The sequence below is a fragment of the Pleurodeles waltl genome, chromosome 1_2, assembly GCF_031143425.1.
Source record: "Pleurodeles waltl isolate 20211129_DDA chromosome 1_2, aPleWal1.hap1.20221129, whole genome shotgun sequence".
NCBI classification, from domain to species: domain Eukaryota; kingdom Metazoa; phylum Chordata; class Amphibia; order Caudata; family Salamandridae; genus Pleurodeles; species Pleurodeles waltl.
Window position 1 is genome coordinate 981879013 of NC_090437.1, and position 13952 is coordinate 981892964.

Sequence of the window (13952 nt, forward strand, 5' to 3'; positions counted from 1 at the left end):
TTTTGAAGGGCAAGACAATGAATGAGTGGTAGTGATGGGCGTGAGGTGTGCGTCTTTAAAAGCCCATATACATACCAACACGTCGGAAAAGCAGAGCTTGCTCTGCTATGCTCGACCTAAAAAAGGAAATAACTCAAACAAAAGAAATATTGAAGTTGACAGTTTCATCATGAATCCTATCAAGGAGAAACCGCATTAGCCATGTTTTAAGGGAAAAAGAGGACCCTGGGGGGCAGCATCCCTTTCATACCAACTCTGAGGGCATAATTAAGGATAATGTTCCTGATCTAGACATAAATATGTGAGAGGGTAATGTACACATCATGGATGATTACCCTGTCACTTAACAGGTCCGATTTGTCAAAAATGAAAGGTGAGAGATTTTTATTGGGTTATAAGATACTCAATCCCTATTTGAAACTACCAGTGTGAGGAATCCTACAACCGTTACTACTCAGTTTTCTGACTGATCAGTGGCTTTTTTTTTTTTGTTCTAAAGACCCTGTGCTTTTTCTCTTAGGACCCTCACACACCGTATTGCTTAATCATTAGGTCTCATCCTGGTCGTGGTTAGGCCACTATGGGTCCAGGGCTTTTGTCTGTTCTTGTGTAGATGCCCTGTTGTGTTGGTCTCTAGGCGTAGAGTCCTGATCAGTCACAGCCACTGTAACTGTCACTGTTAATAAACAATATTCAACACTGAATAAATGCTCTAGGATTATTTGCCTGCTTCCTAATGAGGCACAAATTAATGCCTATAGGCAAATAAAAGGAAGATGGGGTGTATAGAACATAGGGTTGTTGTTCAGTTCTTTAGCAACCACTGCATGTGGTGGCAGACTTTAAACGGAACACACATATTGCACACTTGCATGCTGTTGTGGCATAACTGACCCAGAAAGCTTCTGGTAGACATGCAATCGCTTCACCATTCATCCACAAAAACATTGATGTAAATTCTTTAGCTCATTCTTCATGTGGTAGCAGACTTAAGACACAATATGCGTATTGTGCACACGCATGCAGATATCGCATAAATTGGGCATCTGGTAAAAAATGTGGTCGTTTTGTCTTCCATACGCAAAATTTTGTATTTGTCACTGGGGTATGAATGTTTTCTTTTCTTAATTTATTTACATTTTTTTAAGGTTCATATAGTGTGACCTCAATCTGAGGAGTGTTTTACATGAGTACCACATAACTTTAGCAGTTGAAAAACATACAAACTGGAGCATTTACAACAGAAAACAAATACAGAAATCCTCAAAGCTGGAGAGACGATACTACAATATTCTCTGTACTCAGGAAACTCTCCCCATAATGCTTTGTGGGGAATTATTTTCAAAACATTTTGGCCCGTAACTCTGCCTGTGGTGGTCCTACAACAATGGGACCACCACCAAATTATTCAGCATGACACGCTCCTTCTGTCTGTCATCTCTGGGTCCCCATACTAGGTTAGGGGACCCCAAAATAGTGACCTCTCCCACTGTTTGGTGGCTGTAAATCTTGTTTTACAGCTGTGAGCAGTTTGTTTTTTAAGGGCCTTGTTTGTAATAGTATTCTAGTATTCCTGAAAGTGCGTTATTCAGTATGCCTTCTAGGGTCTAAATATATGGTTACACTGCATTACGTTCTGCCATTCTGTTTTTATGTGGTTATGCTCTCTATTGGCTGAGTATATGGTTTTAGTGGTGCCTTCCAGGGACTGTTCTGAGCAGTGCTGTCAAGATACTACAATATTCGCTGCACAAACTCTCCCCCTAATGCTTTGTGGGGCATTACTTTTACAAAACATTTTTGCCCATAAGTCACTGCACGATGTGCTTTCTGTCTAGGTCATCTCTGGGTCCCCACTAGGTTGATGGGGGATCCCAAAATAACATAAAACAAGCCTTTGCAATTAGAGCTATTGGCGTTGTAAATTCCTAACTAGACTTTTTTTGCCACATAAATTGAAAATTGCCACCATGAGCACGAAAGAGGGTCACAAAAAGAAAAAGAAGTTTGCTCGCAGTAAAACGTATCAGGAGTCGTGCAATTATCTAGGTAACAGGGGCAATGTGCAAGGCAGTAATAAAGCCGTCCCAAGGAGAGACAAAGATAAAGCATTTACCCAATCATGAGAGAGGATTTTTGAAAGACAAGCCCACAAACAAGTGAAAGTGATAGGTGTGCAGTGGGCGTGGTTAAAAGTCCACAGTACTTACAAAAAGTCAAAGCACTTGCTCACTCGATCAAAAAATATAATAATTGCAATATATTAGTTTTTCTGCAGTTAGAGGAGGAAGGTAAATGAAAGTTATTTAGTTATATGCAGGGCCACTGGGATTATGTGGCAGAGAGTACAAATTTATGCGGCAGGTGTAGGAGGGTGGCTCAGTTTATCGTGTACACCTATGGTGTGGCAACGTATACTGAGTCCAGCATCCCTTAGTGATAATGTTTTGGTGCCTAGATAACCAAAGCTCTCTAGTGGTAGCTCTGAAGAGCTTATCAGAGAGGAGTGTAAAGCACTTTCAGTACCAGAATAGTCAGTGATGTTCACACAAGAAAGAACCACAGAAGGTGTTACAAAAATAAAGTATTCTTTATTACACTAGTGAACAGGAAATGCATAGAAATACATGGGACCCTATTTGGGGGCGGTGGGGGTTGCGAACCATATACTAAAAGTGGTGTAAGAATGGGCTGTCCAACCAAGGTAAGTGTGTTAGGATCCCAGGGGCTGGGAGGTACGAAATTATCCAAGTTAAGTAATCGAAATCCTCTAGGTGCCTATGTGCAGAGTTGTAATCTAGCCTGGTGTCCCATGTGGTAACACAGGACCGTCGCAGTTGAATTTTTCAGGATTCAGAACCCTTCCCAGAGGACCCCAAGGAAACCAGTTGGCACAAGGAAGGTTCAATAGTGCCCCCCACCTGTGGATACCCAGGAAAGTGGAGTACCAACACCAGGGAGCCCGGGTAAATAGGGATAAAGCGATGTCTGAAACCTTCATCAAAACAATGGGAGACTCGTTTGCCCAGCTGCTGTCCCGACCCGTAGACCACATTGGTGGAACCCAAGGGCAGATTCTGGACATAAAGAAGCTGAAAAAGAAGGGGACAGAGTCCAGACCACTCAGAGATGTCGAGGCAGTGAAGTAGGCAATGTCCACCCTTGTTAGGGAGAATTTCCTGCAGATCTGTGATGGAAGAAGTACAGCTGCGGAGTCCAGGTGATGCAGGAAGGTCCTTGGAGTCGCCCACGAGCTGTCCCACATCAGTTGTAGGATTGCAGGAGGGGTCAGCAGAACCACCACCAAGCATTGGCAAAAGCAGGAAGAAGCTGCAGGGAAGTTTGCAGGAATTTGAGGACCAGCAAGATTGAAACTACTCAACCCGTGGAGAGGAGTCATGACTGGCCCTCAGCAAGCAGGAGAGACAATCATTGGAGCCCACACGAAGACCCACTTACAACAGGGACAGGAAGTCGCAGGGAGGCTTCAGCAACACAACAAAGGAGTCATCCCTTGCCGCAGGAGCTGCAGGTGGATGCTGCTCTTGGAGTTGCAGAGCCCTGGAGGCTGGGGTTTCTTGGAGCTCGAAGGTCTTCTGGAGGAAGAATCAACGAGCCTTGGTAACAGCAACTGACACAGTGCCCAGGGGCTCCATCCCAGTGGCTACAGCAAAGACCCACAGTCTCCCAGGTTGGTTAGAAGAGAAGTTGGACCTGGAGAGGGCCACAGAATCACTACCTGTGTAGCAGAGCCTTTTGATGTCCGTGGGACAGAAGGATTCACCAGCCGGTCGTTGTGGTCAAGGTGCCTGCGTACTCCATAGGAGATTCCTTCTTGCATCCTGATGCAAATATAGTCCTTGTGACCCTGGAGGATGAACAGCCACAGATGTTGCAGAATTCTTGCAGGAGCTGGAGAAACAATGTTGCAATAGGCGCCCTCCCAACTCCATACGGTCTTGTTTCAGTTCCTATGCAGACCAGCAGCGGTCCCAGACGCCAGGGCTTCAGAAGCATCTTTCCGAGAGCTCCTTGTAGAGTCTTGCTCAACAAATCTACGGTCCCACCCTCAGAGGAGAGCTTAAGTAACACAGGAAGAGGTTGGACAGTCTGCAGTGACCCCTTGATCAAATAGGGTCCGGGACGTCGCCTAGCTGGCCTAATCAGTCAGATGCTTCCAGGGGCCTCTTCCCATCTTGTTTCCAAAATGGAAGAATCAAGCCGCCACCTGGCAGAGCTCTGTGGACCTCCCTAAGGTAGGAGCTGGACAGAGGGTGGTCACTCCCCTTTCCTTTGTGTAGTTTGGTGCCAGAGCTCAGACTGAGGATTCAGGTCTGTACTGGTGCAAACCGATTTATGCAAGGAGGGCACCAAATGTGCACTTCAAAGCAGTCTGGTGGCGCTCAGAGGCCACCCCAGCCCAGAGACTCCCATTTCAAACGGAGCGGTGGTCACACCTCTTCCCTACAGGAAATCTTTAAGGGGTGACCACTTCAGCTTGGACCACCCTTAGGTTGTCCAGAGCTGAAGTAACCCCCCCCCTCCTTACTGAATCGTCCATCTTGCTTTGGAGGAGAGTAGCCAATAGCGATAGGAATGTGTATCCCCTCTCCAGAGGTAGTGGGCACAGGAAGGGTGTAGCCAGCCTCGGGGATAGTAGCCATTGGCCACTGCCCTCTGACTCCAGTAACACCCCTAAATCTAGTATTTAGGGTCACACCTGAAATTTGCTCTGCTGATTCCTGACAACCTCAAGAAGCAGGATTGAAGAGCCGACCCCAGCAGTGAAGTCTCCAGACCACAGCTGACTTGGCCTCAGCCCTACTGGCCTGTCTGCAGCTTCAAGACTCCTGCCACAAATAGGTGGCACATTCTGTAGGACTAGCAGCCTCTCCAAACCCCCAGAGGATTGCATGTCCAGCAGAGGACCAACAACTCCTGAGGGCAGCGGCCCTGTCCTCAAGAAACCTTTCAGAAGGACTCAAGAACTTCCCCGGGTCAGTGAGTCCTGTCCACTCTGCTCCTGATGCTCATTGCCTGTGTCCAGGTGGCCCACCGGCCCAGAAGAGGTCCCCAGGCAATTTTGACCGTGAGTCTCACTTGGGCTGACCCCTCCTAACCAACACGGCACACCTGCATCCTAAATTCAGATGACTCCCCTGACCGCGACCAGATCTGTCAAAGATTCCCGACGCCCAAAGGTACCCCTGCATCTGCAGCCCCCCTGGCCTTGGGGAATCCGACTGATGGTCCAGCGGGCTCCTCTTCTACTCATCCAGCCTCTGGTTTTCTGCAAGCTACTCCCCGGACCCAGCCTGCAACTTCTTTGTGACCCGCGGGGTTCCCTCATTGAAATGCAGTGAGTGCCCAATGCTGTATTTTCACCCTGCACCCGGCTTATCCTGTGCTGCTGAGGGTGTGTTTTTGGTGCTGACCTGTGTGCCCCCCCACGTGCTAATCTAAACCCCCCCAGGTCTGTGCCCTGTAGTTGCTGGTACTTACCTGCAACCTGTTTCTTTCCAAGTGCCACCAGTCTCCATAGGATTGCATTAAAAACCCAACACCAACTTTGACCTCTGCACCCCTTCGACCCTGTATTGCTGGTGGTGCGCTTTTGAGGTCAACTTGAACTGTGGACATCCTATCCCCCGCGGACTGGGATCATAAGTCAAGTACTTACCTGTAAACTGTACTAGCACTTTTTCCTCCCCTAGGACTGCATTGCTTCCTATGAGAAAGTGTCTACTTTTGAAATTGAAGTGTTACTTGTAAACTGTTTTATCTGCAAAACCTAAAGTACATTTGATAATTAAGATTGATACAAACTTACAACTGTACTCACCTGCAATAAAGGTCCTTCTGGTTCCTGAAATAATGTAACGAAGTATATTTTTGCTATATAAAAACATTGGCCTGGAGTTAGTCATTGACTGTTTGCCTCATTTCTTGAATGTGTACAACAAATACTTTGCACTACCCTCTGATAAGCCTAACTGCTTGACCACACTACCACAAAAGAGCATTAGTATTATCTACTTGAGCGCCTGTTAAGCCTCTGAGGATCCACTCGACTCTGTGCACACTATACCTTACTTTGGACTAATATATACAGAACCAGCTTTCTACATGGGTGAATAAAGCAGTAACGGGTCGATCTCCTGGGGTTGAGGTAAGGCAGCACCAAACTTAAACCCCCAGTGCTTCACACCTTCCCCTTTAGTAACTGTAACACCTGGCGGTGAGCCTCATAGGGTCAAGCCTGGTGTTACAGCGCCCCAGGGCACTCCAGCTAGTGGAGATGCCCGCCCACCAGACACAGCCCCCTCTTTTGGCGGCAAGTCCGGGGAGATAATGAGAAAAACAAGGAGTCCACCCCCCAATGTGACCAAAGCTTAAGTGACCGCCTCCTTGGAAAATCCTCCATCTTGTATTGGAGGATTTAGCCCAAAATGGATTTGCTCCCCTCCCCAAAGGGATGGAGCACAAGGAGGGTGTAGCCACCCTCAAGGACAGTCGCCATTGGCTACTGCCCTGTGACCCTAAATCAACCCCTAACTTCAGTATTGAGGGGCGACATGCCGACTCAGAGGATTGCCCTGCACCTAAGAAGGATCAAGAACTCCTGTGCAGAGCGGATCTGTCTAACCAAGAAAGAAGAAACCATCTTTAAAGGGACTCTTGCCTCACTCCAGAAGCGTGAGTTCCACTCTGCACCCGACACCCCTGGCCTGTGTCCAGAGAAACCAACAATTCAGAGAGGTTCCCCAGGTGACTCCGACGTGTCCACCCTGGGCTGACCTCTCTGCACCCCCATGACGACGCCTGCAGAGGGAATCCTGAGGACCCCCCTGACCGCGACTGCCCTGGACAAAGATACCCCACACCTGGAGAAGCACTGCACCCGCAGCCCCCAGGCCCGTGAGAAACCGACCACCGGTGCAGCATTGACCAGCAGGCGGCCCTTCCCCTTGCCCAGTCGCTGGCTGGCCCGAGAAGTCCCCCTGTGCCTTGCCTGCAGCGTCTGAGTGACCCATGGCGTCCCTCCATTGAATCCTATTGCAAAACCGACGCCCTGTTTGTCCACTGCACCCGGCTGCCACAGAGCATCTGAGGGTGTGTTTTGTGTGCCTACTTGCCTCCCACCCCCAGTGCTCTACTCACCCCCTTTGGTCTGCCCCTTGAGGACGTGGGTACTTACCTGCCAGCAGACGGGAACCGGAGTACCCCGTATTTCCATAGGCGCCCGTGTTGTTTTGGCTTCTCTTTGACCTCTGCACCTGACCCGCCCTGTGTTGCTGGTGCTGGGTGTTTGGGGTGGACTTGAACCCCCAACGGTGGGCTACCTATGCCCCAGAGACTGAAGTTGTAAGTGCTTTATTTACCGTATTAACTTAACTGTACTTACCTCCCCCAGGAGCTATTGAATTTTGTACTGTATCCACTTTTAAAATAGCTTATTGCCATTTTATGAAAAACTGTGTACATTACTGTTTTGGTTCAAAGTTCTAACTATACCTATGCAACGTACTTTACATTTATTGTACTTACGGCAATTTGAGTCTTGTGGTTCTACAATAAAGAAAATATTTGTCTATAAAAAAAAAACTACTGGCCTGGAGTTAAGTCAATGAGCGTGTTTTCACTTATTGCTTGAGTGTGTACAACAAATGCTTAACACTACCCTGTGATAAGCCTAACTGCTCGACCACACTCCCACAAATAGAGCATTAGTATTATCTATTATTGCCTCAATCAAGCCTCTTGGGGAACCCCTGGACTCTGTGCACACTATATCTCATTTTGATATAGTATATACAGAGCCAGCTTCCTACACACCCTTTCACCAAAACACTACTGCCTGGATAGTGAGATCTGAACTGACAGGTAATTTGCCTTTCTGGTCGTGCAGGACTTGCTAATATGATCTTGGTTCGCAGACCCACCTCCTGTGATGGTTTTGTTTGGGTATCTTCCCTAAGGTAAGGAATCTGTAAGTGGGAGTCTCTCAGATGAAAAAGTTACTTGCCTTCAGTAACACTTTATCTGGTAGAGACATATTCTATTTAAAGATTATATACTGAATCCCCTCCCTTGCCACCCTCCCACATTCTTCCCTGCTCTGCGAACACATTTATAGGGACAGAGAGTTCCTTTTCAGGGCCCTCGTTCTGACTCACCAGGGTCAGTGTTCTTCATGGCACTGCGCTTCTGGTGTGGAAAGTCATGAAATGAAACTGACATTGTGCCCGGGTGGCACCAAAATACGTCCTGCAACTTCATAAGCGACTAACACAATGCAGACAATGGACATGGAGTCGACAGGCACCACTTACTGGCATGCAGTGGTACTGTTCGAGTAAAAATCTCCAGATCCAGACTGACACGTGGGGGAAATTCCAAAGTAAGGAATCTGCGCATGGAATATGTCTCTACCAGATAATCTGTTACCGAAGTGAAGTAACCTGTTTTTCAGAAATTCATTGTGTGAGTTCAGGCAGTTCATGAATTCTTGAGGTAGTCCCTCGGAGCTATGCCAGATTATGAAAACGTCATCTTTATAGTGTCACCAAATTTTTTTGTGATTAAAATATGGGTTGTTCGTCCAAATGTGCTTCAGTGCTAAACTTGGTCATCGCAGTTAGTTTACGGAACGCATGCACTGTGCAGTCACCTTACGATGGAGCAGCTGCACAACATCTGTCCTCGACAAGAGATAGCTTAGTGTCTTTGAATTTGAAGTCTTGAGCTAGAGGCTATCCACAGTTTGAAATCTATAACTGGCCACAATTGAAACTTTAATAATTTTTCTTTTGCAACATTTACACCTGAGCTGCTACAGACAAAATGTTTGCCTTTATTAGACTACTTGTTTGTACTTCTAAAAGTATGTATTTCTTATATAAAAGACAGCTCGGACAGTGGTTCCTGGATCGGAAAATATAGCAGTGATCCTTCGGCGCCATATATAAGGTGACTCAAAGTAGATTAGTCTGTCATCATTCCAGTGGCACACTGTATTTCCTCAAATCCAGGTAAAGACTGCATGGGCCAAGTTGGAAAGATGTTCAAGACTGCATCTTGGTGTAGAAAGTGCCCTTGTTGGCATGGTTGCCCCCCACTTTTTGCCTGATATTGATACTGACTTGACTGAGTGTGCTGGGATCGTACTATCCAGGCCCCAGCACCAGTGTTCTTTACCAAAACTGTATTATTGTTACCACAGTTGGAACAGCCTTGGTACACAGTTATGTCCCTTTTAAAAGGTACCAAGCGTCCTGTGGCCAGGGAAGGTTCCCAATGGGTGCAGCATGTATTATGCCACCCTAAGGGATCCCTCACCAAGCACATGCATATACTGCCTTTGCAGGCTGTGTGTGCTGGTGGGGAAAAAGAGACAAAGTCGACATGGCACCCCTCTCAGGGTGCCATGCCCACCAACCACTGCCTGTGGCATAGGTAAGTCACCCATCTAGCAGGCCTCACAGCCTGCAGGGTGCACTATACCACAGGTGAGGGCATAGCTGCATGAGCAGTATGTCCCTACATTGCCGAAGTACATTTGAAGGCATTGTAATTGCAGTCATTGTAATAGTAGTGTGGCCATATATTGTAAATCTGCTTGGGAGTTTGTCATTACGAAATCCACAGCTCCATAATGGCTCCACTGAGCCCTGGGAAGTCTGGTATCAAACTTCTCAGCACAATAAACCCCACTGATGCCAGGGTTGGATTTATTGAAAAATGCACCCAGAGGGCATCTTTGAGATGCCCCCTGAATTTTAGCCAAACCTCTGGTGCAGGATTGACAGGTCTGTGCCAGCCTGCCACTTCCAGACAAGCTTCTGACCACATGGAGTGAGAGCCTTTGTTCTCCCTGTGGCCAGAAACAAATCCTGTACTGGTCCACGGCACATCACAGGTTCAAAAAGGTATCTTTTAATCCTCCGTGATAAGTCTGATAAACGTTCAAACCAAATATGTCCCCAGCAAGTAGATAGCTGAGAAAGATGTAATCAAACCAAGACAGTTCTTCTGTTCACAAACATCAACAGCCAACACATGTTTTGTCAATAATGACTTTCTCAAGGCTCTAATACATGGATTAAGTGAATGGTATGTTGAAGTTAAGCGAACAAACGTCATTTGGGACGTTGATCACTATCCTTATTTAATATGCATTTGCAGAGCTCCAAATGACTCTGAGGGTATGATAAAGTGTTGGCAGAGAAACTTCCAAGGACCATGATACGTCTTGGGGCTAATGATAAACCGGTCCTAACGATGCAGCATCTGTATAGTGGCCCGTCCAATTTGACTTTTTTTGCTTAACTTCAACATACCATTCACTTAATCTACGCATTACTTGCTGGGGACATATTTGGTTGAACGTTTATCAGACTTATCACGGAGGATTAAAAGATACCATTTTGAACCTGCAATGTGCCGTGGTTTCTCTTCTATTATCTAATCAACTGTGGACTGTTTTGGGCTCACAGCTATCACACCCTGTGGCTGGGTGTAGAACCGCTTGTGCACTCTCTCGAACATCGTTTGGGACTTTATGATTAAATACCTTGGATCCAACCTTTAGCGTATATTTCGGAAATGCGCACCACTCATACACAGCCACAATCTGCTTCTTTTGTACCAGTTTATTTAGTATTTGTATGAAAACCTTGTAGCCTATGTATTTAATCATCGGCTAATTGAACAAACTTAAACCAAGCAAACGAAAAACAAAAAAGGGAAACAAAGATTTCATAGAAAGGCAGGTAGGAATTGTTAAGTCAGTCTATTCTTCTGTAGGTATCAGCTAAAAGGCCAAAGGTCAGAGGGGGCCATGTTGCATTACTTATTCCTATCGGTCAAGCCACCACATTAAATTTGTTATTTCCATTCTAAAGGAATAGACATGGTTCAGACCCCAGGGTCCAGGTTGCCCAATGTTATGTCCATCTTGTAGTCAGTCCACTAGTACTCATGTTCCCTTTTCCACCTCTTGTCTGGTCCTGGTTTATCGCTCATCTTATATATGTTTTCCTTAGCAAGTTTTTCTCTATATCTTGTGTCTCTTGTCGGAGTGCTCCCCCCTATCAGATTCATTCCCTACAGGTGGGTTCAGCCACACCTCAGTAATCTCATCCCAAAGATGTGCTATAGGGTGCCTCCTAATCCCCCTAGCATCCTCTTTCCAAAGTGCCTGCCCTTCTGCTCCTGCCCCCTTTGTGAGATCTTTTTTCATGCAATAAAACCTGGACCTCTGGCCGATTTCCATGCCATCGTAATACGTCTCTTCGCCAAAGCTAGTGCTAGATCTAGGAATCGGGACCCAACCCTGCCTTTCGTAGTCCTGAGGAACTTCCCCAGCAGACATACCTCCAAGGTACAGGACAGCATGCGACCAAGTGTGTGGTGTAGTTTGTTAATTATTGCCCTCCAGTAGACCTGCAACAAAAGGCACTCCCACATCATGTGATAGAATTCAGCGTCAGTCAGTTGACATCTCTGCCCCCCCCCCCCCCCCCAACTCCCGGGCATCCCCATCATCTATCACTTGTAACCTATGTGGTGTCAGGTAGGTCATGTATAGGCAGTTAAATTGAATAATCTGAAGTCTAGTGTTAGGGGAAACATTCTTGGGGTAGGACATCATCCTGATCCATTCTTTATCCGGTATCTCTTTTCCTAATATCCCTTCTCATCTTTCTCTGTCTTGTTAGGGGTGTACGCCCCATATCACACAACGCTCTATATAATCAGGTAATCACCAACCTAGTTGACCCCAATGCAAGAATAAGTTGGAGCACTTTGTGTGTAGGGTGTTCTTGGCAATCGCATTGCCATAAGTCTGCAAAAGCATGTGTTACAGCTTTGTAGGACAAAAACTGGGAGTCTGGTAGACCTAGAGTGTCAATGAGATCTTCCATTGGTTTAAGTCCACCTTCTTGAAAAGAATCGCCAACAGTCCCCAGACCTGCAGTCAACGAACTCCGAAGCCCCTCTGCCATAAAATAAGTAACTGCTGTGCCATTTGAGACCCACTATATGAAGCCCTGATGCATGCGCCACTGGCCTATGAGCCCTTACCTGACTCCTTTTCCAGGAGTATAGTACCACCTTCACCAGTATAGTTGGGTGGGGGATCGGCACGTCTGCTCTCAACAACCGCAGTAACAGGCTGTCTTGGTAAGGGGCCAAACCCAGTCGTTCCAACCCTCCTTCCGTTGGGGGACGTTTCAGGGTTCTGAGGGATACTGATTACCCACATATACATCTTCCATGGTGTGATAAATTTGAATACCAAGGTATTGAAAGGAGAAGGTCTCCCGCCTGATTCCCAAAGGGGGTGTGGGGGGGGTAAGTAACCTTCATACAGGAGAAAAGACAGGTCTTTGTGCGGTTCAGTCACAACCCGATACCCTCATAAACTCCTCCAGTCTTTCAACCACGTCTATTACCCTTCTTACATTGTTTTCAAGGTATCGTAGCAGATCATCCGCATAAAGTGAAATAATATGACGTTGGCCATCTACCAGGAGACCAGATTGTATCCCCTCTGTTCGAAACCATGCTACCAGTGGTTCTATGGCAATCGCAAATAATAAAGGGACAGGGGGCAGCCCTGCCTAGTCCCTCTAAAGATTGCATACTCAGGAGACACCGTAACCCCTGGTCGTACTCTAGTAGTGAGTTCTGTATGTAAAAGCGTCACCCACTTTATCCAGTCTTCTCCCATGCGCCGCATTACCCTGGTCAGGAAATCCCAGCGGATAGAATCAAACGCTTTTTCGAGGTCTACCGACATAAGTGTGGCCCCTGATTCGGATTGTGTATCTGGGTTACATAACATATGGAAAAGTCTGAGTTGGTTAAAGGAGGTGCTCCTACCTGGGATAAATCCATTTTGATCCTTAAAGACTAGAGTTGGCATATAAGGAAGGATTCTGTTTGCTAGGACCTTCCTAAGGATTTTAAAGTCTTTATTCAACATAGAAAGAGGGTGGTATGCTGACGTTGGTGCCCCTGGATTAGTAGTCTTGGGCCATGGGACCACTAGTGCACTCCTAGTCGAGGCTGGCAATTTGCCCCCCTCCCAAGACTGAGTATATTGAGTTAGCAGTTTTGGGTAGAGTGTAGCCATATACGTCAAATAAAATTCAGCTGGAAGACCGTAAGGTCCCGGCGTTTTACCCTTGGACATTTTCTTGATAATTGTACGTAGCTCCAGTGTAGTAATAGCTCCCCCTAGCATCTCAGACACTCCTGGTGGAAGTGTAGGTAAAAGGAGTCTATCCAGAAGTGCCTCTTGTTCAACATCCTGTATTAACTCTGATCACCCATACAACATCTTATTATATGTTTGAAATTCGTCGTTAATTAACTCTGGGGAGTGGATATGTTCTCCCGTCTCTTTACTTAAATGTGTGATGGGTACATCCCAGGTACTCCATAGTCCGCACCGCATGATATAGTCCTGCCGAGCAGAACAGTCTATTCTCATGTGTATATCGTGTATGTATGAGTAGTAGTAGTCACGTTCGTTTCTGTGTTAGAGCCTCCACAAATCCAAGAGGGCCCATTGCCATAGCCACTCCTTGAACCCTACCGCCGTTCTTTCAGCCGGAGCCACCCGCAATGGTGGAGTAGAGCGGTCTAGTTGGATATTGTCAACACAGTTAAATTCCCCGCCAACCAGCAGATCTACCCTCAATATCAAGCCCATCTGTGCCGAAATATTATGCAAAAAAACAAGTTGGTCCTGGTTCGGGGCATAGACGCTACCCAGGGTGATCCTCCTGACAGCCTGCCTCTGACTAGCACATATCGCCCCTCTCTTATCAAAGAGCTTGTGCAGGGAGTTCAAAATGGACTCCTGGTTTGACCCAAAGCACCACACCTCTTGCCTAGGTGGAATAAGAGGTAGCATAAAGGTGGCCTCTTCATTTCTGCTG

General features: G+C 46.7%; 1 protein-coding gene across 12 annotated transcripts in view; it reads left to right on the forward strand.

Annotated features, from left to right (window-relative positions):
- The window catches only part of FRYL (FRY like transcription coactivator), a 1894812-nt gene that overhangs the window by 926510 nt on the left and 954350 nt on the right, over window positions 1-13952 (forward strand). The gene's annotated exons all lie outside the window — the stretch shown is intronic.